Raw genomic sequence first — 23,343 nt, 5'->3', positions numbered from 1 at the left:
GAGAGGTCCGCATTCTCTACACCAGATGGGCATTTCCAGTTCAGGGTGATGCCATTTGGAATGAAGAATGCCCCTGCCACCTTTCAGAGGTTGGTCAACCAGGTGTTGGCTGGGCTGGATGAGTTCAGTGCCGCCTACCTGGATGACATCGCAGTGTTCAGTGGTACCTGGCCAGAACACCTGCGACACCTCTGGGAAGTGTTGACGGCCCTGCGTAAGGCAGGCCTCACCATCAGGGCAAGCAAGTGCCAGATTGGGCAGGGTTCAGTGGTGTACTTGGGACACCAAGTGGGGAGTGGCAAGGTGGCACCCTTGCAACCCAAAATTGAGACCATCCTGGCTTGGGAACCCCCCAAGACCCAGACTGCAGTGAGAGCCTTCCTGGGGCTCACTGGGTACTACAGGAGGTTTGTCAAGGGCTATGGCACTATTGTGACCCCCTTGACAGAGCTGACTTCTAAGAAGCAGCCCAGGAATGTGATTTGGACTGACACCTGTCAGAAGGCTTTTGACACCCTGAAGACTGCCATGTGCACGGCGCCCGTGCTCCTGGCTCCTGATTTCTCCAAGGAATTCATAGTGCAAACAGACGCTTCAGAGCATGGTGTAGGGACTGTTCTCTCACAGATGACTGAGGAGGGCTGGGACCAACCTGTAGCCTTCATCAGTAGGAGGTTACTTCCACGGGAAAGTAGGTGGAGTGCAATAGAGCGAGAAGCATTTGCTGTGGTCTGGGCACTGAAGAAGCTAAGACCCTACTTGTTTGGGTCTCACTTCCGGGTTCAGACAGACCACAGGCCCCTCAGATGGTTGATGCAAATGAGGGGTGAGAACCCAAAACTGTTGAGGTGGTCCATCTCCCTACAGGGTATGGACTTCACGGTGGAACATCGCCCTGGCACAGATCACGCCAACGCTGACGGTCTGTCCAGGTTTTTCCGCCTTAGTGATGGGGAACTCCCTGGGGAAGGGTAGTTCCCCCCACATTTCAGCTGGAGGGGACACGTGTTAGACCTGGCACCTTGGCGTGAGTTTCCCTTCCACTTTTTGCTGTTGTGCCTCAGATGTTTTTGCTGGTGTCCGCTACTCAGGGCACTGCGCCACGGCCAACCCGTGCCGCAGTGCAAGTGCTCCCTACAGTAAAGTATATCTGTGATTGATGTCCATGATTGGTTCATTGGATTTACTGTCAGTCCCTAGTAAAGTGCACTAGGAGTGCCAGGGCTTGTATATGCCAATACTGCTAGTGGGCCTGCAGCGCTGATTGCGCCACCCACAGAAGCAGCCTTAAAATGTGTCTAGGGTCTGCCATTGCAGAACCTGCATGCAGTCTGGTACTGTCATGCTGGCTGGGCAAGTGCACACACTTGCCAGCCTCTAAACCTTCCCTTAACTTCATATTAGTCACCCCTATGGTAGGCCTGAGGGCAGGGTGCATTGTAAGTGTAAGGTAGGACATGCGCTGATGTGTGTAGCATGTCCTAATAGTGAATTACTGCCAAATTCGTTTTTCACTATTGTAAGGCTACCTGTTCCCTTTAGGCCAGATGGGCTGCTGGAATTATTACACTCTATAATCCCAGCAGGCTCAGGGAACCTGGTAGAAATTAATGTTTAGTATGCCTGAACTCAGAATAATAAAATACTTATTTTAGTAAAGTTTATTTTAATATCCTGTGTTTGCAAGTGCTACTTTTAGAAAGCTAGCATTTGCTTGCCTAAACCATTTCAGCCCGCCTCTGCTTTTGTGTGTATCTGACTGTCTGAGTTGTGTGAGTGACAGGGCTGGGAGGTGACAGGTGGTGAATGGCAGGATGACACCTTAGTGGGAGGTGGGAGTTTCCCTGAGCTATGCATCAGGCTGTGCTCTGCCACCACAATGCTGGCTCCGCCCCCCGGGGAGCGACTGATGACTCAGCCTGCACCTGGCCCAGGAAGGACCGAAGCTTGTCAACAAAGTGCTCCTGGCTGCCCCTGTCCACACAATGCTGGCTCCGCCCCCCTGGGGAGCGGCTGATGTGCCTGTCCTCACACTGAATGCAGAAGCCAGAAGTACCCACCACAAGTGCTCAGAGGCTGGGAGCAGTTATGCAAAGGCCCCCCTGGCCTGTAAGAACAAAAGAAACTGGGTATAAAAGTAGGAGCCCTGCTCCTTGTAAATGAGAATCCTGTTTTACCACGAAGGACCTCTGCCCGCCTAGAAGGAGAAGAGACGCTGGGAGGACTGGCCTGCTGCTTGCCTTGCTGAGAAAGGAGAGGAAAAGACTTGATGAGAAAAGACTTTGCTGCTTTGTGCTTAAACATTCTCCAAGGGCTTGACTGAGCTTGCCCCCTGACCTGAGCCACAGGACCATCTGGCTCAACCTGCCCTCTGCTCGTCTGCCGGTATTATCAAGGATTTCTACAACTGCCGGAGCTGTGACCCTGGTCCCCCCAGCCCCTGCCTGAGGCCGTGACCGACCGTGTCTCCCCGCTGAGGAGATCGCTGTGTCACCCCACCTTGGAGGGCTCGCTGTCGTGGTGCCCCCCAGCCCCTCCTAGAGGCCGTGATCGCCAGGTTTCCCCATCCCTGCCGAGGGAGAGTCCCGCTCTGCTGAGCCGCTCCCCCTCCGCCGAGGGAAACCACTGAACCCACCGCCCACGGAGGCTCGCTGTTGTGCCCCCACGCTCCCGCCAGAAATCCCCACCGGACGTTCCCAGACCCAGAGGACAGATCTCCGCTGTCCGGACGCCTCGGGTGCCAGCCTCGCTCTGCCAGAGAGCCGCTAGGCACCTCGCATCTGCCGGCGGAGAAAAAGTTGCCACTGAGACCTTCATCGGGCTCGGGGCCCGCAACGTTTGTTTTCCCCTTTTGTTGACACCAGCCGCCCTGCCTACGAGTGACTGGGTTTGAGAATCAGCTGTGGTGCGAGCCGCCCTCGCCAGCTGACTCGCACCGCTCTGTGTGCCTGCCTGCAGCGCCGCTCCGCTCTGCGAGAGTGCTCCAGCCCCTTCCGTCGGAATTTGACGAGAGACGGGAAGGGGAAGCCGCAGGCTGCACTCCGCGCCCCGGCCAGAGTGACGGGGGCTGCTCCTGGTTCTTTTGCCTTTTCCCCCCTTGGGCCGCTCTGAGGTCGGCGCTACCCCCCGGGTGAGTCCCGCAGACCAGTGGGGGCCGCGCGCTCTACTAGACCCGGCTGGGCCGAACGCGCCCCACGCGGGAAGCGTGAGCTTTGGGCGGTCGGGCCCGGATCTCGGCCCGGAACGGACTGAAGGCATCGAGGAGCCCCTGGGCAGGCTGAAGGGAGATAGAGGGGAGCAGTGTGAACAAAGGACCCCCCAGGAACTAAGAGAACTGTTCTGGAAGGTAGCCTGAAAAAGAAAAGCCATTTTTAAAGGACTAAGAGTAGATTTGAACAGCAACTAAAAGAAAGCTTGCCTATTTTCAACCTGTTGGCATCCAAAGACGTTATTTGATCTTGTGATGAGTCTGATCTGAGAGATATATAATTTTTTACATAAAGAAGCGTATTTTTATATATTCACAGCCTGGTGTCAATTTGTGGGGGGATTGGTATATTTTACTGTGTGTGAGATTACAAATGCTTAACTAACTAACGCCTGAAGAATAGCCTTGGCTGCTCACGCCACGCACCTAGAGGGTGAGCAAGGGTAATTCTAAGGGGTCATCCTTCGCCCTGACTTAGAGGAGAGGGTCCCTGCTTGTCACAAGTGCATACTTGCGCCAACCAGAGACCCCCAATTCTAACATGGTGGATGAGGTGGTGGTGGATGTGGTGGTGGTGGACATGGTGGTGGACATGGTGGTGGTGTTGGACATGGTGGTGGTGGATGTGGTGGACATGGTGCTGAACATGGTGGTGGTGGATGTGGTAGTGGAAGTGCTGGTGGTGGTAGACGTGGTGGTGGATGTGGTGGTGGTGTATGTGGTGGTGGTGGTGGATATGGTGGTGGATGTGGTGGTGGTGGATGTGGTGGTGGTGGATATGGTGGTGGATGTGGTGGTGGTGGATGTGGTATTGGTGGTGGACATGGTGGTTGATGTGGTGGTTGTGGACATGGTGGTGGACATGGTGGTGGATGTGGTGATGGTGGATGTGGTGGTGGTGGACGTGGTGGTGGTGGACGTGATGGTGGTGGTGGACATGGTGGTGGAGGATGTGGTAGTGGAAGTGGTGGTGGATGAGGTGGTGGTGGATGTGGTGGTGGTGGACATGGTGGTGGTGGACATGGTGGTTATGGTGTTGAACAAGGTGGTGGACATGGTAGTGGATGTGATGGTGGTAGAGGTGATGGTGGTGGACATGGTGGTGGATGTGATGGTGGTGGTGGACATGGTGGTGGTAGAAATGGTGGTGGTGGACAAGGTGATGGTGCAATTGGTGTACATGGTGGTGGATGAGGTGGTGGTGGATGTGGTGGTGGTAGACATAGTGGTGGTGGACATGGTGGTGGTGTTGGACATGGTGGTGGTGGACGTGGTGGTGGTGGACATGGTGCTGGACATGGTGGTGGTGGATGTGGTAGTGGAAGTGGTGGTGGTGGTAGATGTGGTGGTGGATGTGGTGGTGGATGCGGTGGTGGTGGATATGGTGGTGGATGTGGGGGTGGTGGATGTGGTATTGGTGGTGGACATGGTGGTTGATGTGGTGGTGGACGTGGTGGTGGACATGGTGGTGGTGGACATGGGGGTGGTGGACATGGTGGTGGATGTGATGGTGGACGTGGTAGATGTGGACATGGTGGTTGTGGACGTGGTGGTGGTAGACATGGTGGTAGTGGACCTGTTGGTGGTAGATGTGGTGGTGGATGTGGTTTTGGTGGATGTGGTATTGGTGGATGTGGTGGACTTGGTGGCAGTGGATATGGGAGTGGTGGACGTGGTGGACCTGGTGGTGGATGTGGTGGTGGTGGATGTTGTGGTGGATGTGGTGATGGATGTGGTGGTGCTGGTGGATGTGGTGGATGGGCTGGAGGGTGTGGTGGTGGTGGTGGATGTGATGGTGGTGGTGGACATGGTGGTCTCAGACATGGTGGACATGGTGGTGGTGGTGGTAGATGTGGTGGTGGTGGATGTGGGGGTGGTGGGGGTGGTGGTTATGGTGGTGAACCAGGAGGTGGACATGGTGGTGGATGATGTGGATGTGGTGGTGGTGGACATGGTGGACATGGTAGTGGATGTGGTGGTGCTGGTGGACATGGTGGTGGTGGACAAGGTGGTGGTGGACTTGGTCAACCTGGTGGTGGTGGTGGATGAGGTGGTGGTGGTGGTGGTGGACATGGTGGTGGTGGATGTGTTGGTGGTGGACTTGGTAGTGGTGGTGGACATGGTGGTGGTGGATGTGTTGGTGGTGGACTTGGTGGTGGTGGTGGACATGATGGTGTCAGACGTGGTGGACATGGTGGTGGTGGTGGATGTGGTGGTGGTGGTGGAAGTGGTGGTGGTGGATGTGGGGGTGCTGGATGTGGTGGTTATGGTGGTGAACAAGGAGGTGGACATGGTGGTGGATGTGATGGATGTGGATGTGGTGGTGGTGGACATGGTAGTGGATGTGGTGGTGGTGGTGGACATGGTGGTGGTGGACAAGGTGGTGGTGGACTTGGTCAACCTGGTGGTGGTGGTGGATGAGATGGTGGTGGTGGACATGGTGGTGGTGGTGGACATGGTGGTGGCGGACGTGGTGGTAGTGGTGGTGGACATGGTGGATGTGGTAGTGGAAGTGGTGGTGGACGTGGTGGTGGATGTGGTGGTGGTGGTGGACGTGGTGGATATGGTGGTGGATGTGGTGGTGGTAGACATGGTGGTGGACATGGTGGTGGATGTGGCAGTGGTGGACGTGGTGGTTGATGTGGTGGTGGACGTGGTGGTGGTGGACGTGTTGGTGGACATGGTGGTGGTGGTGGATGTGGTGGTGGTGGACGTGGTGGTGGTGGATGTTTTGGTGGTAGATGTGGTGGTGGTGGTGGATGTGGTTTTGGTGGATGTGGCGGACTTGGTGGCAGTGGATATGGTGGTGGTAGACGTGGTGGACCTGGTAGTGGATGTGGTGGTGGTGGATGTTATGGTGGATGTGGTTGTGGTGGTGGATGTGCTGGATGTGCTGGAGGGTGTGGTGGTGGTGGTGGATGTGGTGGTGGACGTGGTGATGGTGGACATGGTGCTGGACATGGTGGTGGTGGATGTGGTAGTGGAAGTGGTGGTGGTGGTAGACGTGGTGGTGGATGTGGTGGTGGATGCGGTGGTGGTGGATATGGTGGTGGATGTGGTGGTGGTGGATGTGGTATTGGTGGTGGACATGGTGGTTGATGTGGTGGTGGACGTGGTGGTGGACATGGTGGTGGTGGACATGGAGGTGGTGGACATGGTGGTGGATGTGATGGTGGACGTGGTAGATGTGGACATGGTGGTTGTGGACGTGGTGGTGGTAGACATGGTGGTATCGGACCTGTTGGTGGTAGATGTGGTGGTGGATGTGGTTTTGGTGGAAGTGGTGGACTTGGTGGCAGTGGATATGGGGGTGGTGGACGTGGTGGACCTGGTGGTGGATGTGGTGGTGGTGGATGTTGTGGTGGATGTGGTGATGGATGTGGTGGTGCTGGTGGATGTGGTGGATGTGCTGGAGGGTGTGGTGGTGGTGGTGGATGTGACGGTGGTGGTGGACATGGTGGTGTCAGACGTGGTGGACATGGTGGTGGTGGTAGATGTGGTGGTGGTGGTGGTTGTGGTGGACATGGTGACATGGTGGTGGAAGGGGTGGTGGTGGACATGGTGGTGGTGGATGTGGGTGGTGGTGGATGTGGTGGTGGTGGATGAGGTGATGGATGTGTTGGTGGTAGACGTGGTGGTGGATGTGGTGGTGGATGTGGTGCTGGTGGACATGGTGGTGGTGGACCTCGTGATGGACATGATGGTGGTGGTAGATGTGGCGGTGGTGGATGTGGTTGCAGTGGATGTGGTGATGGTGGACATGGTGGTTGTGGATGTGGTGGTGGACCTTGTGGTGGATGTGGTGGTGGTGGATATGGTGGTGGACGTAGTGGTGGTGGACGTGGTGGACATGGTGGTCATCGAAGTGGTGGTGGTGGACATGGCGGTGGATGTGGTGGTGGACATGGTGGTGGTAGATGTGGTGGTGGTGAACATGGTGTTGGTGGTGGATGTGATGATGGTGGTGGATGTGGTGGTGGTGGATGTGGTGGTGGTGGACATGGCAGTGGTGGTGGACATGGTAGTGGTCAACGTGGTGGTGGTTGGAGTGGTGGTGGTGGACATGGTGGTGGTGGAAATGGTGGTGGTGGACATGGCGGTGATGGACATGGTTGTGGATGTGGTGGACGTGGTGGTGGATGAGGTGGTGGTGGTGGACATGGTGGTGGTGGATGTGTTGGTGGTGGACTTGGTAGTGGTGGTGGACATGGTGGTGGTGGATGTGTTGGTGGTGGACTTGGTGGTGGTGGTGGACATGATGGTGTCAGACGTGGTGGACATGGTGGTGGTGGTGGATGTGGTGGTGGTGGTGGATGTGGGGGTGCTGGATGTGGTGGTTATGGTGGTGAACAAGGAGGTGGACATGGTGGTGGATGTGATGGATGTGGATGTGGTGGTGGACATGGTAGTGGATGTGGTGGTGGTGGTGGAAATGGTGGTGGTGGACAAGGTGGTGGTGGACTTGGTCAACCTGGTGGTGGTGGTGGATGACATGGTGGTGGTGGACATGATGGTGGTGGTGAACATGGTGGTGGCGGACGTGGTGGTAGTGGTGGTGGACATGGTAGTGGACATGGTGGTGGTGGATGTGGTAGTGGAAGTGGTGGTGGACGTGGTGGTGGATGTGGTGGTGGTGGTGGTGGTGGACGTGGAGGATATGGTGGTGGATGTGGTGGTGGTAGACATGGTGGTGGACGTGGTGGTGGATGTGGCAGTGGTGGACGTGGTGGTTGATGTGGTGGTGGACGTGGTGGTGGACATGGTGGTGGTGGACGTGTTGCTGGACATGGTGGTGGATGTGGTGGTGGTGAACGTGGTGGTGGTAGATGTTTTGGTGGTAGATGTGGTGGTAGTGGTGGATGTGGTTTTGGTGGATGTGGCGGACTTGGTGGCAGTGGATATGGTGGTGGTAGACGTGGTGGACCTGGTGGTGGATGTGGTGGTGGTGGATGTTATGGTGGATGTGGTTGTGGTGGTGGATGTGCTGGATGTGCTGGAGGGTGTGGTGGTGGTGGTGGATGTGGTGGTGGACGTGGTGATGGTGGACATGGTGGTGTCAGACGTGGTGGTGGTGGACATGGTGGTGGTGGTGGATGTGGTGGTGGTAGTGGATGTGGGGGTGGTGGATGTGGTGGTTGTGGTGGTGAACAAGGTGGTGGACATGGTGGTGGATGTGATGGTGGTGGAGGGGGTGGACATGGTGATGGTGGACAAGGTGGTGGTGGACTTGGTGGACATGGTGGTGGTGGTGGATGAGGTGGTGGTGGATGTGGTGGTGGACATGGTGGTGGTGGACATGGTGGTGGTGGATGTGGTGGTGGTGGACGTGGTGGTGGTGGATTTGGGGGTGGTGGACATGATGGTTGCGGTGGTGGATGTGGTGGTGAACAAGGTGGTGGACATGGTGGTGGTGGACATGGTGGTGGTGGACATGGTGGTGGTAGATGTGGTTGTGGCGGACGTGGTGGTGGTGGACGTGGTGGTGGTGGTGGATGTGGTGCTGGTGGTGGACCTAGTGGTGATGGACGTAGTGGTGGTTGACGTGGTAGTGGATGGAGTGGTGGATGTGGTGGTAGTGGTAGTGGACGTAGTGGTAGATGTGGTGATGGTAGTGAACATCGTGGTGTACGTGGTGGTGGTGGATGTGGTGGATATGGTGGTGGTGGTGAATGTGGTGGTGGTGAATGTGGTGGTGGTGGACATGGTGGTGGACATGGTGGTGGTGGATGTGGTGGAGATGGACGTAGAGGTGGTGGATATGGTTGTGGTGGTGGATGTGGGGGTGGTGGACGTGGTGGTTGCGGTGGTAGACAAGGTGGTGAACAAGGTGGTGGACATAGGGGTGGATGTGGTGGTGGTGGTGGATGTGGTGGTGGTGGACGTGGTGGTGGTGGCCGTAGTGGTGGATATGGTGGTGGTGGTGGATGCTGTGGTGGTGGAGGTGGACATGGTGCTGGTGGTGGACGTGGTGGTGGTGGTGGGCGGAGTGGTAGATGTGGTGGTGGTGCACGTGGTGGTGGATGTGGTGGCGGTGATAGTGGATGTGGTGGTGGCAGTGGACGTGGGGGTGGTAGTGGACATGGTAGTGGTGGTGGACATAGTGGTGATGGTGGATGTGGTGCTGGTGGTGGATGTGGTGGTGGACATGGTGGTGGTGGACATGGTGGTGGATGTGGTTGTGGATGTGGTAATGGAGGGCATGGTGGTGGATGTGGTGATGGTGGTGGACATGGTCGTGAAGGTGGTGGTGGTGGTGGAGTTGGGCACGGTGGTGGATGTGGTGGTGGTGGATGTGGTGGTGGAGGACATGGTAGTGGTGGATGTGGTGGACATGGTGGTGTTGGTGGACGTGGTGGTGGTGGTGGATGTGTTGGTGGTAGACATGGTGGTGGTGGTGCACATGGTGTTGGTGGATATGGTGTTGGTGGATATGGTGGTGGACGTGGTGGTGGTAGACGTGGTGCTGGTGAACATGGTGGTGGATGTGATGGTGGATCTGGTAGTAGTGGTGGTGGATGTGGTGGATGTGGTGGTGGGGGTGGACGTGGTAGTGGTGAACTTGGTGATGGATGAGGTGGCGGTGGATATGGTGGTGGATGTGGTGGTGGTGGAAGTGGTGGTGGTAGATGTGGTTGTGGTAGACGTGGTGGTGGTGGAAATGGTAGTGGTGGTAGACATGGTAATGGTAGTGGATGTGGTGGTGGTGGTGGAAATGGTGGTGTTGGTGGATGTGGTGGTGGATGAGGTGGTGGTGGATGAAGTGGTAGATGTGTTGGTGGTGGACATGGTGATGGTGGTGGATGTGGTGGTGGTGGACATAGTGGTGGACGTGGTAGTGGTAGACATGGTCGTGGTGGACCTGGTGGTGGACATGGGGTGAATGTGGTGGTGGATGTGGTGGCGGTGGACATGGTGGTGGTGGTGGACATGGTGGTGGTGGACATGGTGGTGGTAGATGTGGTGGTGGATATGGTGGTGGATCTGGTGGTGGATGTGGTGGTGGTAGTGGAAGTGGTGATGGTGGATATGGTGGTGGATGTGTTGGTGGTGGGTGTGGTGGTGGATGATGTGGTGGTGGTGAACGTGCTGGTGTGCATGGTGGATGTGGTTGTGGTGGTGGTGGACATGGTGGTGGATGTGGTGGTGGACATGGTGGTGGATGTGGAGTGGTGGTGGATAGGGTGGTGGTGGGTGAGGTGGTGGTGGATGTGGTAGTGGTGGTGGAAATGGTGGTGGTGGTGGACATGGTAATGGTAGTGGATGTGGTGGTGGTGGTGGATATGGTGGTGTTGGTGGATGTGGTGGTGGATGAGGTGGTGGTGGATGAAGTGGTGGATGTGGTGGTGGTGGACGTGGTGGTGGACATAGTGGTGGACATGGTGGTGGTGGACATGGTCGTGGTGGACCTGGTGGTGGACATGGTGGTGAATGTGGTGGTGGTGGATGTGGTGCCGGTGGACATGGTGGTGGTGGTGGACATGGTGGTGGTGGACATGGGGTTGGTGGACATGGTGGTGGATGCGGGGGAGGTGGACATGGTGGTGGTAGAAATGGTGGATTTGGTGGTTGTAGATGTGGTGGTGGTGGACATGGTGGAGGTCGTAGTGATAGCGGCGGACATGGTGGATGTGGTGGTGGAGATTGTGGTGGTAGACATGGTGGTGGTGGACGTGGTGGTGGACATGGTGGTGGTCAGAGTGGTGGTGGTGGACATGGTGGTGGATATGGTGGTGGACATGGTGGTGGTAGACGTGGTGGTGGTGGACATGGTGGTGGTGAATGTGGTGGTGGACGTGGTGGTGGTGGACATGGTGGTGGTGGACGTAGTGGTGGTGGATGTGGGGGTGGTGGACATGGTGGTGGACGTGGTGGTGGCAGAAATGGTGGATTTGCTGCTTGTGGTGGTTGAGTATGTGGGGGTGGACATGGTGGTGGATGTGGTGGTGGTGGATGTTGTTGTGGTGGATATGGTTGTGGACATGGTAGTGGTGGATGTGGTTGTGATGGACATGGTAGTGGTGGACATGGTGGTGGTGGATGTGGTGGTGGTGGTAGGTGTGGTGGTGGTGGCCATGGTTATGGTGGACATGATGGTGGTGGATGTGGTGGTGGTGGTAGACGAGGTGGTTGTTGGACATGGTGGTGGTGGACATGGTGGTGGATGTGGTGGTGGATTTGGTGGTGGATGTGGAGGTGGATGTGGATGTGGTAGTGATGGACGTGGTGGTGGATGTGGTGGTGGACGTGGTGGCAGATATGGTGGTGGACATGGTGGTGGTGGAAATTGCTGTGGTGGTGGACTTGGTGGTTGTAGGTGTGTTGGTGGTGGTGGACGTAGTGGTTGTGGACGTGGTGGTGGATGTGGATGTGGTGGTGGTGGATGTGGTGGTGGTGGACATGGTGGTAGACGTGGTGGATGTGGTGGTGGTGGATACGGTTGTGGTGGACATGGTGGTGGACATGGTGGTTGATGTGGTGCTGGTGGACATGGTGGTGGTGGATTTGGTGGATGTGGTGGTGGACATGGTGGTGGACGGGGTGGTGGTGGTGGATGTGGTGCTGATTGTGGATGTGGTGGTGGTGAGGGACGTGATGGTGGACGTGGACCTGGTGGTGATGAACATGGTGATGGTGGACATTGCTGTGGTGTTGGACAGTGGACATGATGGTGTTGGATGTGGTGGTTTACTTGGTGGTGGTGGATGTGGTGGTGGATGTGGTGGTGGACATGGTGGTGGTGGATGTGGTGGACATGGTGGTGGATGTGGTGGTGGTGGATGTGGTGGTGTTGGTGGATATGGTGGTGGTGTTGCACGTGGTGATGGTGGTGGACGTGGTGGTGGATGTGGTGTTAGGGGTGGTGGACGTGATTGTGGTGGACATGGTCATGGTGGACGTGGTGGTGTTGGTGGATGTGGTGGGGGAGCATGGCGGTGGTGGTGGACATGGTAGATGTGGTGGTGGTGGATGTGGGGGTGGATGTGGTGTTCATGGATGTGGTGGTGGACACGGCTGGGGACATGGTGGATGTGGTGGTGGTGGACGTGGTGTTGAACGTGATGGTGGTCATGGTGGTGGATGTGGTGGTGGTAGATGTGGTAGTGGACGTGGTGTTGGTGGACGAGGTGGTGGGCGTGGCTGTGGACGTGGTGGACACAGTGGTGGTGGTGGTGGACATGGTGGTGGACGAGGTGGTTGTGGATGTGGTGGAGGTGGATGAGGTGGTGGTGGATGAGATGATGGATGTGTTGGTGGTAGACATGGTGGTGGATTTGGTGGTGGATGTGGTGCTGGTGGACATGGTGGTGGTGGACCTGGTGATGGACATGGTGGTGGTGGACTTGGTGGTTGTGGTGGACATGGTGACATGGTGGTGGAAGGGGTGGTGGTGGACATGGTGGTGGTGGATGTGGGTGGTGGTGGATGTGGTGGTGGTGGATGAGGTGATGGATGTGTTGGTGGTAGACGTGGTGGTGGATGTGGTGGTGGATGTGGTGCTGGTAGACATGGTGGTGGTGGACCTCGTGATGGACATGATGGTGGTGGTAGATGTGGCGGTGGTGGATGTGGTTGCAGTGGATGTGGTGATGGTGGACATGGTGGTTGTGGATGTGGTGGTGGACCTTGTGGTGGATGTGGTGGTGGTGGATATGGTGGTGGACGTAGTGGTGGTGGACGTGGTGGACGTGGTGGTCATCGAAGTGGTGGTGGTGGACATGGCGGTGGATGTGGTGGTGGACATGGTGGTGGTAGATGTGGTGGTGGTGGACATGGTGTTGGTGGTGGATGTGATGATGGTGGTGGATGTGGTGGTGGTGGATGTGGTGGTGGTGGACATGGCAGTGGTGGTGGACATGGTAGTGGTCGACGTGGTGGTGGTTGGAGTGGTGGTGGTGGACATGGTGGTGGTGGAAATGGTGGTGGTGGACATGGCGGTGATGGACATGGTTGTGGATGTGGTGGACGTGGTGGTGGATGTGCTGGTGGTTGACGTGGGGGTTGTGGATGTGTTGGTTGTGGTGGTGGACATGGTGGTGAACGTGGTGGTGGACATGGTGGTGGATGTGGTGGTGGTGGACATGGTGTTGGAGGATGTGGTGGTGGACTTGGTAGTGGTTGATGTGGTGGTGGATGTTGTGGTGGTGGTGGTGGACATGGTGGTGGTGGACATGGTGGTGGATGTGGTGGTGGTGATGGTGGATGTGGTTGCGGTGGACATGGTGGTGGTGAATGTGGTGATGGTGAATGTGGTGGTGGTGGTGGTGGATGTGGTGGTGGTGGATGTGGTGGTGATGGTGGACATGGTGGTGGTGGATTTGGTGGTGGACATGTTGGTGGATGTGGTGGTCGTGAGGGACGTGATGGTGGATGTGGACCTGGTGGTGGTGGACATGGTGTTGGTGGTGGACATGATGGTGGTGGACATGGTAGTGTTGGACATTGCTGTGGTGGTGGACATGATGGTGTTGGATGTGGTGGTGAACTTGGTGGTGGTGGATGTGGTTGTGAATGTGGTGGTGGACATGGTGATGGTGGATGTGGTGGTGGTGGACATGGTGGATGTGGTGGTGCTGGTGGCTGTTGTGGTGGTGTTGGTGGATGTGGTGGTGGTGTTGGACATAGTGGTGGTGGTGGATGTGGTGGTGGGTGTTAGACCTGGCACCTTGGCGTGAGTTTCCCTTCCACTTTTTGCTGTTGTGCCTCAGATGTTTTTGCTGGTGTCCGCTGCTCATGGCACTGCGCCACAGCCAACCCGTGCCGCAGTGCAAGTGCTCCCTACTGTAACGTGTATATGTGATTGATGTCCATGATTGGTTCATTGGATTTACTGTCAGTCCCCAGTAAAGTGCACCAGGAGTGCCAGGGCTTGTAAATACCAATACTGCTAGTGGGCCTGCAGCGCTGGTTGCGCCACCCACAGAAGCAGCCTTTTAAAATATGTCTAGGGTCTGCCATTGCAGAACCTGCGTGCAGTCTGGTACTGTCATGCTGGCTGGGCAAGTGCGCACACTTGCCAGCCCCTAAACCTTCCCTTAACTTCATATTAGTCACCCCTATGGTAGGCCCAAGGGCAGGGTGCATTGTAAGTGTAAGGTAGGACATGCTCTGATATGTGTGGCATGTCCTAATAGTGAATTACTGCCAAATTCGTTTTTCACAATTGTAAGGCTACCTGTTCCCTTTAGGCCAGATGGGCTGCTGGAATTATTACACTCTATAATCCCAGCAGGCTCAGGGAACATGGTAGACATTAATGTTTAGTATGCCTGAACTCAGAATAATAAAATACTTATTTTAGTAAAGTTTATTTTAATATCCTGTGTTTGCAAATGCTACTTTTAGAAAGTTAGCCTTTGCTTGCCCAACCATTTCAGCCCGCCTCTGCTGGGATGTGTATCTGACTGTCTGGGTTGTGTGAGTGACAGGGCTGGGGGATGACAGGTGGTGAATGGGAGGATTACACCTTAGTGGGAGGTGGGAGTTTCCCTGGACTATGCATCAGGCTGTGCTCTGCCACCACAATGCTGGCTCCGCCCCCCTGGGGAGCGACAGATTACTCAGCCTGCACCTGGCCCAGGAAGGGCGAAGCCTGTCAACAAAGTACTCCTGGCTGCCCCTGTCCACACAATGCTGGCTCCGCCCCCCTGGGGAGCGGCTGATGTGCCTGCCCTCACTCTGAAAGCAGAAGCCAGAAGTACCCCCAACAAGTGCTCAGAGGCTGAGAGCAGTTATGCAAAGGCCCCCCTGGCCTGTGAGAACAAAAGAAACTGTGTATAAAAGTAGGAGCCCTGCTCCTTGTAAATTAGAATCCTGTTTCCCACAACGAACCTCTGCCCGAATAAAAGGAGAAGAAGACGCTGGAAGGACTGGCCTGCTGCTTGCCTTGCTGAGGAAGGAGAGGAAAAGACTTGATAAAAAGACTTTGCTGATTTGTGCTGAAACTTTCTCCAAGGGCTTGACTGAGCTTGCCCCCTGACCTGAGCCACAGGACCATCTGGCTCAACCTGCTCTCTGCTCGTTTGCAAACACTTCTGCCCCGCCGGAGCTGTGACCTTTGGTGTCCCCAGCCCCTCCCTGAGGCCGTGACTCAACCGTGTTTCCCCGTCCCCGCCGAGGAAGAGCCCCGCTCCGTTGAACCGCTCTCCCCCCGCCGAGGGAAATCACCGAGTCACCTCGCCTGGGAGGCTCGCTACCGGAACCTTCGTGGTGCCCCCAGCCCCTCCTCGAGGCCATGATCTACTGTGTCCCCCTCGTCCCCGCCGAGGGAGAGCCCCGCTCCGTCGAGCCGCTCTCCCCCTGCTGAGGGAGATCGCCGCATCACCGCCGTTGGAGGCTCGCTGGCCACCCCCCACGCTCCCGCCTGTCGTCTGCACCAGACCCAGAGAACAGACCCATCGAAGTTCGGGAGCCCCGGATGCCGTGCCGCCCTCCGCTGCGGAGCCACTGTGTGCCCGCACCCACCTTTACCAAGATTGACAGTCTAAAGGTACGTCTCGTCCACACCGGGCCCGGGGCCCGCAACGCCTTGTTTCCCCGTGGTGCGCTCCATGTACGCCTCGCACTGCATCGGAAACAAAGTGCGCTCCGTAGTGCTTGAGATTTGAGTACGCCTCGCACTGCCTGGTGAACTGTACGTTTTCATTACAAAGAACTGTGCCTCAACCTGTGCGTTTGCATCCCTGGAGCTGTACGCTGCCAACTGAGGTGTATAGCCTGTGCGCTGGGACCCGGTGCGCGACGTCCGCTGGCTCCCCTGAGGCTGGTACGCCTCTCAGTACGCTGTGCCCCTGTTCACACCGTCCGCTGGCTTCCCCGAGGCTGGTACGCCTCGTACTCCTGGGCCCCCATTGTACGTCGCGTACGGCGCCTCACGCTAGATGCGTGAGCATTGATAGGGCTCGGTGTACGTGTCTCACGCGAGATGCGTGAGGGTTGGTAGGGTCGGCGCAGATTATCGTACTGAGCGCAATGGAGCGCTCCCGAGGGCCCAGGCCTTGAACAGACAGTGCATTACCCCTAAAAACAGTGCCTGAAGCACGGTGAAGCGGTCTTAGAGGCATTTAACCCGTTGAAAGACTGAACATTGTGCATCCTCTGTTTAAGCAACTTGCAACCAAAAGAACAATTTTTGAACTGTAACTGAGAAGAAACGCTTGCCTATTTTTAAGATCTTGTGGCCAAAACCTTTGTTATACTGGTCTTGTGAGAAGTCTCATACATATATATATATATTTTGTTTTACATAAAGGAAGTATTTTGATATAATACCTGCCTGGTGTCCATTTGTGGGGGGATTGGTACCTTTTACTGTGTGTGCTGCTACAAATGCTTAACTAATAACGCCTGAAGAATAGCCTTGGCTGCTCACGCCACGCACCTAGAGGGTGAGCAAGGGTAATTCTAAGGGGTCATCCTTCGCCCTGACTTGGAGGAGAGGGTCCCTGCTTGTCACAAGTGAAAACTTGCGCCAACCAGAGACCCCCAATTCCAACATTGGCAGCAGCGAGAGGATTTGCGAATTTGCATTTGTAGTTGACATACAGTGAATTACTGATCACCACTTAGAGAGAGCAGACCTATAACGCAGCCACAGATTCCATTTGTTTTTAATTTTGTGAGACATCTACCATTACTGAAGCCATGCCTGGCTCACTCCCTGCTGGAAGAGCGCTCTCTACCTTCTCTGGAGAAGATGACATAGATTGGGGAGAGGAAGCCTTGAGGGGCTTAACCAACGAGTGGCTGAAAGAACTCTGCGGGAAGTGCAGAATTTCCAAACATGGATTGAACAACAAGGCCCAACTCGTGAAGGCGCTGAGAGCCTGGAAGGAGTCAAGAGATCCACAGACTCCGGTGGATATCATTCCACCAGATGGCGCTGTAGAGCCCAACAGAGGCCTGTCACCAGAGGAGCTGGCAGACAAGGCAGCAGACAGGGCACATGCAATGGAGATGGCAAAATTAGCTGGGCAACTAGAAATGGAAAAGCAAAAAATGGAAATGGACAAGCAAAGATTGGCCATGGAGGCACAGCAACGCCAGCTGGACCATGACCTAAGAGTGAAGGAGTTGGAGCTGAGAGGTTTGGGAACAACTCCTTCTGGTGGCAGCACAACGCCGGTGCAGGTAGAGTCCAGGGTGTACATCCCCAAAGATGTAGTTAAGGAGTTCTTTAGGGGCGATGACATAGGACAGTGGTTTAGGGCATATGAGGTAGCCATGTCCTCCCACCGGGTCCCTGACAAGGATTGGGGAGTGGGGTTGTGGGGGAGGTTCCTTAGCGAAGGGCGGGACACCCTGCTAGATTTGCCCACTGAAGAACAGAGTTCCTATCCCCACATGAAAAAGGCCTTAATGACCAGGTATGGGCTTACCCCTGAAATGTATAGACAGAGGTTCAGGGGGTGTGCGAAGCGTCCTGGGAGTACATATGTGGAATATGTGACTTTTTTTTGCAGAGCCCTGGATGGTTGGGTGAAGGGTAATAAGGTGAATGATTTTCAAAGTCTCTTTGATTTAATTGCATGGGAGCACTTGTCTGAAAACTGTTTTCCTGAGCTACGCCAGCACCTGATAGATAGCAAGCTGTCCAACCTGAGGAAGCTTGCTGAGGAGGCGGACCGCTGGCTCAGCACCAGGGTCCACAAGGGTCCAGTGGGAGACTCCGCCAAGGGTGGGCAGGGTCCCCAGCAGAAGAGTGGGGGGGACAGGGGTAAACAGAAAGGGTTCCCTAAAGGCCCCCAAAGTAATCCCCAAGGGAACCAGCAGAAAGGTTCTCAGCCTCCCCCACCCCCGAAGCAGAACGGGGCCCCGACAGGTAGACCTGTTCCAAAGGGGCCCTTCAATTGTTTCAGATGTGGTGACCCGGGGCACATTGCCAGTGACCCCAAGTGTCGCCTGTTTGGTAAAGCAGCACCCACTGGTGCTCCACCCCGGCAAGTGACTAGTGTTCACTTAGGAGAAGAAGTGATGGTCCCAGGGGGTGGAGATCCTGTTCAGATGACCCTAGTCTCATTAGGAGACAGTGAAATGGTCCCTACAAACTACCTGCCCTCTAACACTAAGAAATATGGGCAGGTGGTGACCATCAATGGTAGGAAAGCTGAGGCTCTTAGAGATACAGGAGCCAGTGTGACTGCAGTGAGGCAGCACCTGGTGTCTCAAGAGCAGGTTGTACCCCATGCCTACTGTAGGGTTGTCAACGCTGACAATTCAGAGAGTCAGTGTCCGATGGCTCAAGTTCCCTTCGAGTGGGGGGGGGGGGGGCTCTGGTACTCTGCAGGTCTGTGTGAGGAAAACCATGCCTGTAGACTGTTTGCTAGGGAATGACTTGGAGGACTCCCCTTGGGAAAAGGTGGAGAAGACGACTCACCTGAAGATGGTGGGTCTGCCTGACTGGGCGTGCGTGACCACCCGGTCAATGGCAGCCAGTAGGGGTGATCAAGAGATCCTGGGGCCTAAAGGAGAGGCCCAGGAACCGGCCTTAGAGAGAAGGCGCAGGGGGCGCGGGAAACCGGCCCCTGTTGTTCCCACGGTCCAGGAGGAAGCAGACCTTGAGGGGGATGCCCTGGAGCCTACTGGGGGACAGATTGCTGAACTGGGGGACCTGCCTGAGCTGACCCATTGGCAGCAGGAAGGAGGCCCCTCCAGGGAGGAATTCTGCAGGGAGCAGAAAGAATGCCCTTCTCTCGTGGGTATGCGGCAGCAGGCTGCAGACCAGGCCAATGGTGTTCAGGCCAAAACACATTATGTGTACTGGGAGAATGACCTCCTGTATTCAGAGCCTAAGGCTGCTGAACCTGGGTCAGCCCGTGTGCTGGTGGTACCCCAGAAGTTCAGAGCCTTCCTACTGGGACTGGCTCATGATGTGCCGTTCGCAGGACATTTGGGGATGGACAAGACCTATGACAGGCTTGTCACCCACTTCTACTGGCCCCAAATGCACAAGAGCTCAGATGCTCATTGTAGGACCTGTCAGACTTGCCAGGCAAGTGGGAAGTGCGGAAGGAAGAACAAGGCTCCCCTCCAACCATTCCCTGTCGTCAGTACTCCATTCCAACGAGTGGGTATTGACATTGTTGGGCCTCTGGACCCCAAGACAGCCATGGGCAACAGGTTCATCCTGGTCTTGGTGGACCATGCCACCCGGTACCCTGAAGCCATCCCTCTGAGGACAGTGACGGCCCCCGTGGTGGGACGTGCACTGATGGGAATTTTCTCACGAGTGGGATTCCCTCTAGAGGTGGTGAGCGACAGGGGGACCAACTTCATATCCAAATATATGAAGTCCCTTTGGCAAGAGTGTGGTGTAACCTACAAGTTCACCACCCCTTACCATCCCCAAGGAAATGGGTTGGTTGAGAGATTCAACCGAACCCTGAAGGGCATGATCATGGGTCTGGAAGGTCCAATGAGGCGTAAGTGGGACGTCCTCTTGCCATGCCTGCTCTTTGCATACCGTGAGGTGCCACAGAAGTCCCTAGGGTTCAGCCCCTTTGAACTGCTGTATGGTCACCCAGTGAGAGGACCTCTGAGTTTGGTAAAGGAAGGCTGGGAGCAATCTCCCAGGAAACCTCCCCAGAATGTATACAGTTACATGCTGGCCTTCAGAAATCAGACCAGGCGCTTCAGAAAACTTGCTGAGGCAAATCTGGAAGCCAGCCAGGAAGAAATGAAGCGGTGGTACGACCAGAATGCCACTCTGGTAGAGCTTCAGCCTGGACAACAGGTGTGGGTCTTGGCCCCAGTGGAGCCTTGTGCACTTCAGGATAAGTGGACAGGTCCATTTTAGGTTGTGGAGCGCAAGAGTCCGGTAACCTACTTGGTGGACATGCAGTCTCCCAGGAACCCTTTGAGGGTCCTACATGTTAACCGCCTGAAGCCCCACTTGCAAAGGTCCAAAGTGGGCATGTTGTTGGCAACTGATGATGGAATGGAGGAGGAGTCTGAGCCTCTACCGGACCTCTTAGTAGCCTCTGAGAAAGATGGGTCAGTGGATGGAGTTAACCTCTCACCCACCCTGACGCCTGAGCAACAGGAAGACTGCCACCAATTGCTGGGGCAGTTTCCAGATCTGTTCTCCCTGGTTCCTGGTGTCACAGATTGGTGCGTCCATGATGTGGACACAGGAGACAGCTTACCTGTGAAGCATAAGGCTTACAGAGTGACTGACAGGGTCAGGGCCTGCATCAAGGAGGAGGTCTCCAAGATGCTTGCTCTTAGGGTGGTTGAGTCCTCCAGCAGTCCCTGGTCCAGCCCCGTGGTCTTGGTCCCAAAGGCTGCAGCGCCGGGAGCCACACCTGAACTCCGGTTCTGTGTGGACTACAGAGGACTCAATTCAGTCACCAAGACTGACGCGCACCCTATCCCCAGAGCTGATGAGCTCATTGATCGGCTAGGGGCTGCCCGGTTCCTCAGCACGTTTGATTTAACGTCTGGGTACTGGCAGATCGCCTTGACCGATGGGGCAAAGGAGAGGTCCGCATTCTCTACACCAGATGGGCATTTCCAGTTCCGGGTTATGCCATTTGGAATGAAGAATGCCCCTGCCACCTTTCAGAGGTTGGTCAACCAGGTGTTGGCTGGGCTGGATGAGTTCAGCGCCGCCTACCTGGATGACATCGCAGTGTTCAGTGGTACCTGGCCAGAACACCTGCGGCACCTCTGGGAAGTGTTGACGGCCCTGCGCAAGGCAGGCCTCACAATCAAGGCAAGCAAGTGCCAGATTGGGCAGGGTTCAGTGGTGTACTTGGGACACCAAGTGGGGAGTGGCAAGGTGGCACCCTTGCAACCCAAAATTGAGACCATCCTGGCTTGGGAACCCCCCAAGACCCAGACTGCAGTGAGAGTCTTCCTGGGGCTCACTGGGTACTACAGGAGGTTTGTCAAGGGCTATGGCACTATTGTGACCCCCTTGACAGAGCTGACTTCTAAGACGCAGCCCAGGAATGTGATTTAGACTGACACCTGTCAGAAGGCTTTTGACACCCTGAAGACTGCCATGTGCACGGCGTCCGTGCTCCTGGCTCCTGATTTCTCCAAGGAATTCATAGTGCAAACAGACGCTTCAGAGCATGGTGTAGGGGCCGTTCTCTCACAGATGACTGAGGAGGGCTGGGACCAACCTGTAGCCTTCATCAGTAGGAGGCTACTTCCACGGGAAAGTAGGTGGAGTGCAATAGAGCGAGAAGCATTTGCTGTGGTCTGGGCACTGAAGAAGCTAAGACCCTACCTGTTTGGGTCTCACTTCCGGGTTCAGACAGACCACAGGCCCCTCAGATGGTTGATGCAGATGAGGGGTGAGAACCCAAAACTGTTGAGGTGGTCCATCTCCCTACAGGGTATGGACTTCACGGTGGAACATCGCCCTGGCATATATCACGCCAACGCTGACGGTCTGTCCAGGTTTTTCCACCTTAGTGATGAGGAACTCCCTGGGGAAGGGTAGTTCCCCCCACATTTCAGCTGGAGGGGACACGTGTTAGACCTGGCACCTTGGCGTGAGTTTCCCTTCCACTTTTTGCTGTTGTGCCTCAGATGTTTTTGCTGGTGTCCGCTGCTCAGGGCACTGCGCCACGGCCAACCCGTGCCGCAGTGCAAGTGCTCCCTACTGTAACGTGTATATGTGATTGATGTCCATGATTGGTTCATTGGATTTACTGTCAGTCCCCAGTAAAGTGCACCAGGAGTGCCAGGGCTTGTAAATACCAATACTGCTAGTGGGCCTGCAGCGCTGGTTGCGCCACCCACAGAAGCAGCCTTTTAAAATATGTCTAGGGTCTGCCATTGCAGAACCTGCGTGCAGTCTGGTACTGTCATGCTGGCTGGGCAAGTGCGCACACTTGCCAGCCCCTAAACCTTCCCTTAACTTCATATTAGTCACCCCTATGGTAGGCCCAAGGGCAGGGTGCATTGTAAGTGTAAGGTAGGACATGCTCTGATATGTGTGGCATGTCCTAATAGTGAATTACTGCCAAATTCGTTTTTCACTATTGTAAGGCTACCTGTTCCCTTTAGGCCAGATGGGCTGCTGGAATTATTACACTTTATAATCCCAGCAGGCTCAGGGAACATGGTAGAAATTAATGTTTAGTATGCCTGAACTCAGAATAATAAAATACTTCTTTTAGTAAAGTTTATTTTAATATCCTGTGTTTGCAAATGCTACTTTTAGAAAGTTAGCCTTTACTTGCCTAACCATTTCAGCCCGCCTCTGCTGGGATGTGTATCTGACTGTCTGGGTTGTGTGAGTGACAGGGCTGGGGGATGACAGGTGGTGAATGGGAGGATTACACCTTAGTGGGAGGTGGGAGTTTCCCTGGACTATACATCAGGCTGTGCTCTGCCACCACAATGCTGGCTCCGCCCCCCTGGGGAGCGACTGATGACTCAGCCTGCACCTGGCCCAGGAAGGGCGAAGCCTGTCAACAAAGTACTCCTGGCTGCCCCTGTCCACACAATGCTGGCTCCGCCCCCCTGGGGAGCGGCTGATGTGCCTGCCCTCACTCTGAAAGCAGAAGCCAGAAGTACCCCCAACAAGTGCTCAGAGGCTGAGAGCAGTTATGCAAAGGCCCCCCTGGCCTGTGAGAACAAAAGAAACTGTGTATAAAAGTAGGAGCCCTGCTCCTTGTAAATTAGAATCCTGTTTCCCACAACGAACCTCTGCCCGAATAGAAGGAGAAGAAGACGCTGGAAGGACTGGCCTGCTGCTTGCCTTGCTGAGGAAGGAGAGGAAAAGACTTGATAAAAAGACTTTGCTGATTTGTGCTGAAACTTTCTCCAAGGGCTTGACTGAGCTTGCCCCCTGACCTGAGCCACAGGACCATCTGGCTCAACCTGCTCTCTGCTCGTTTGCAAAGACTTCTGCCCCGCCGGAGCTGTGACCTTTGGTGTCCCCAGCCCCTCCCTGAGGCCGTGACTCAACCGTGTTTCCCCGTCCCCGCCGAGGAAGAGCCCCGCTCCGTCGAGCCGCTCTCCCCCCGCCGAGGGAAATCACCGAGTCACCTCGCCTGGGAGGCTCGCTACCGGAACCTTCGTGGTGCCCCCAGCCCCTCCTCGAGGCCGTGATCTACTGTGTCCCCCTCGTCCCCGCCGAGGGAGAGCCCCGCTCCGTCGAGCCGCTCTCCCCCCGCTGA

This window comes from Lissotriton helveticus, chromosome 1_1 (assembly GCF_964261635.1).
Source record: "Lissotriton helveticus chromosome 1_1, aLisHel1.1, whole genome shotgun sequence".
NCBI classification, from domain to species: domain Eukaryota; kingdom Metazoa; phylum Chordata; class Amphibia; order Caudata; family Salamandridae; genus Lissotriton; species Lissotriton helveticus.
Note: the sequence above shows the minus strand (reverse complement) of the source record.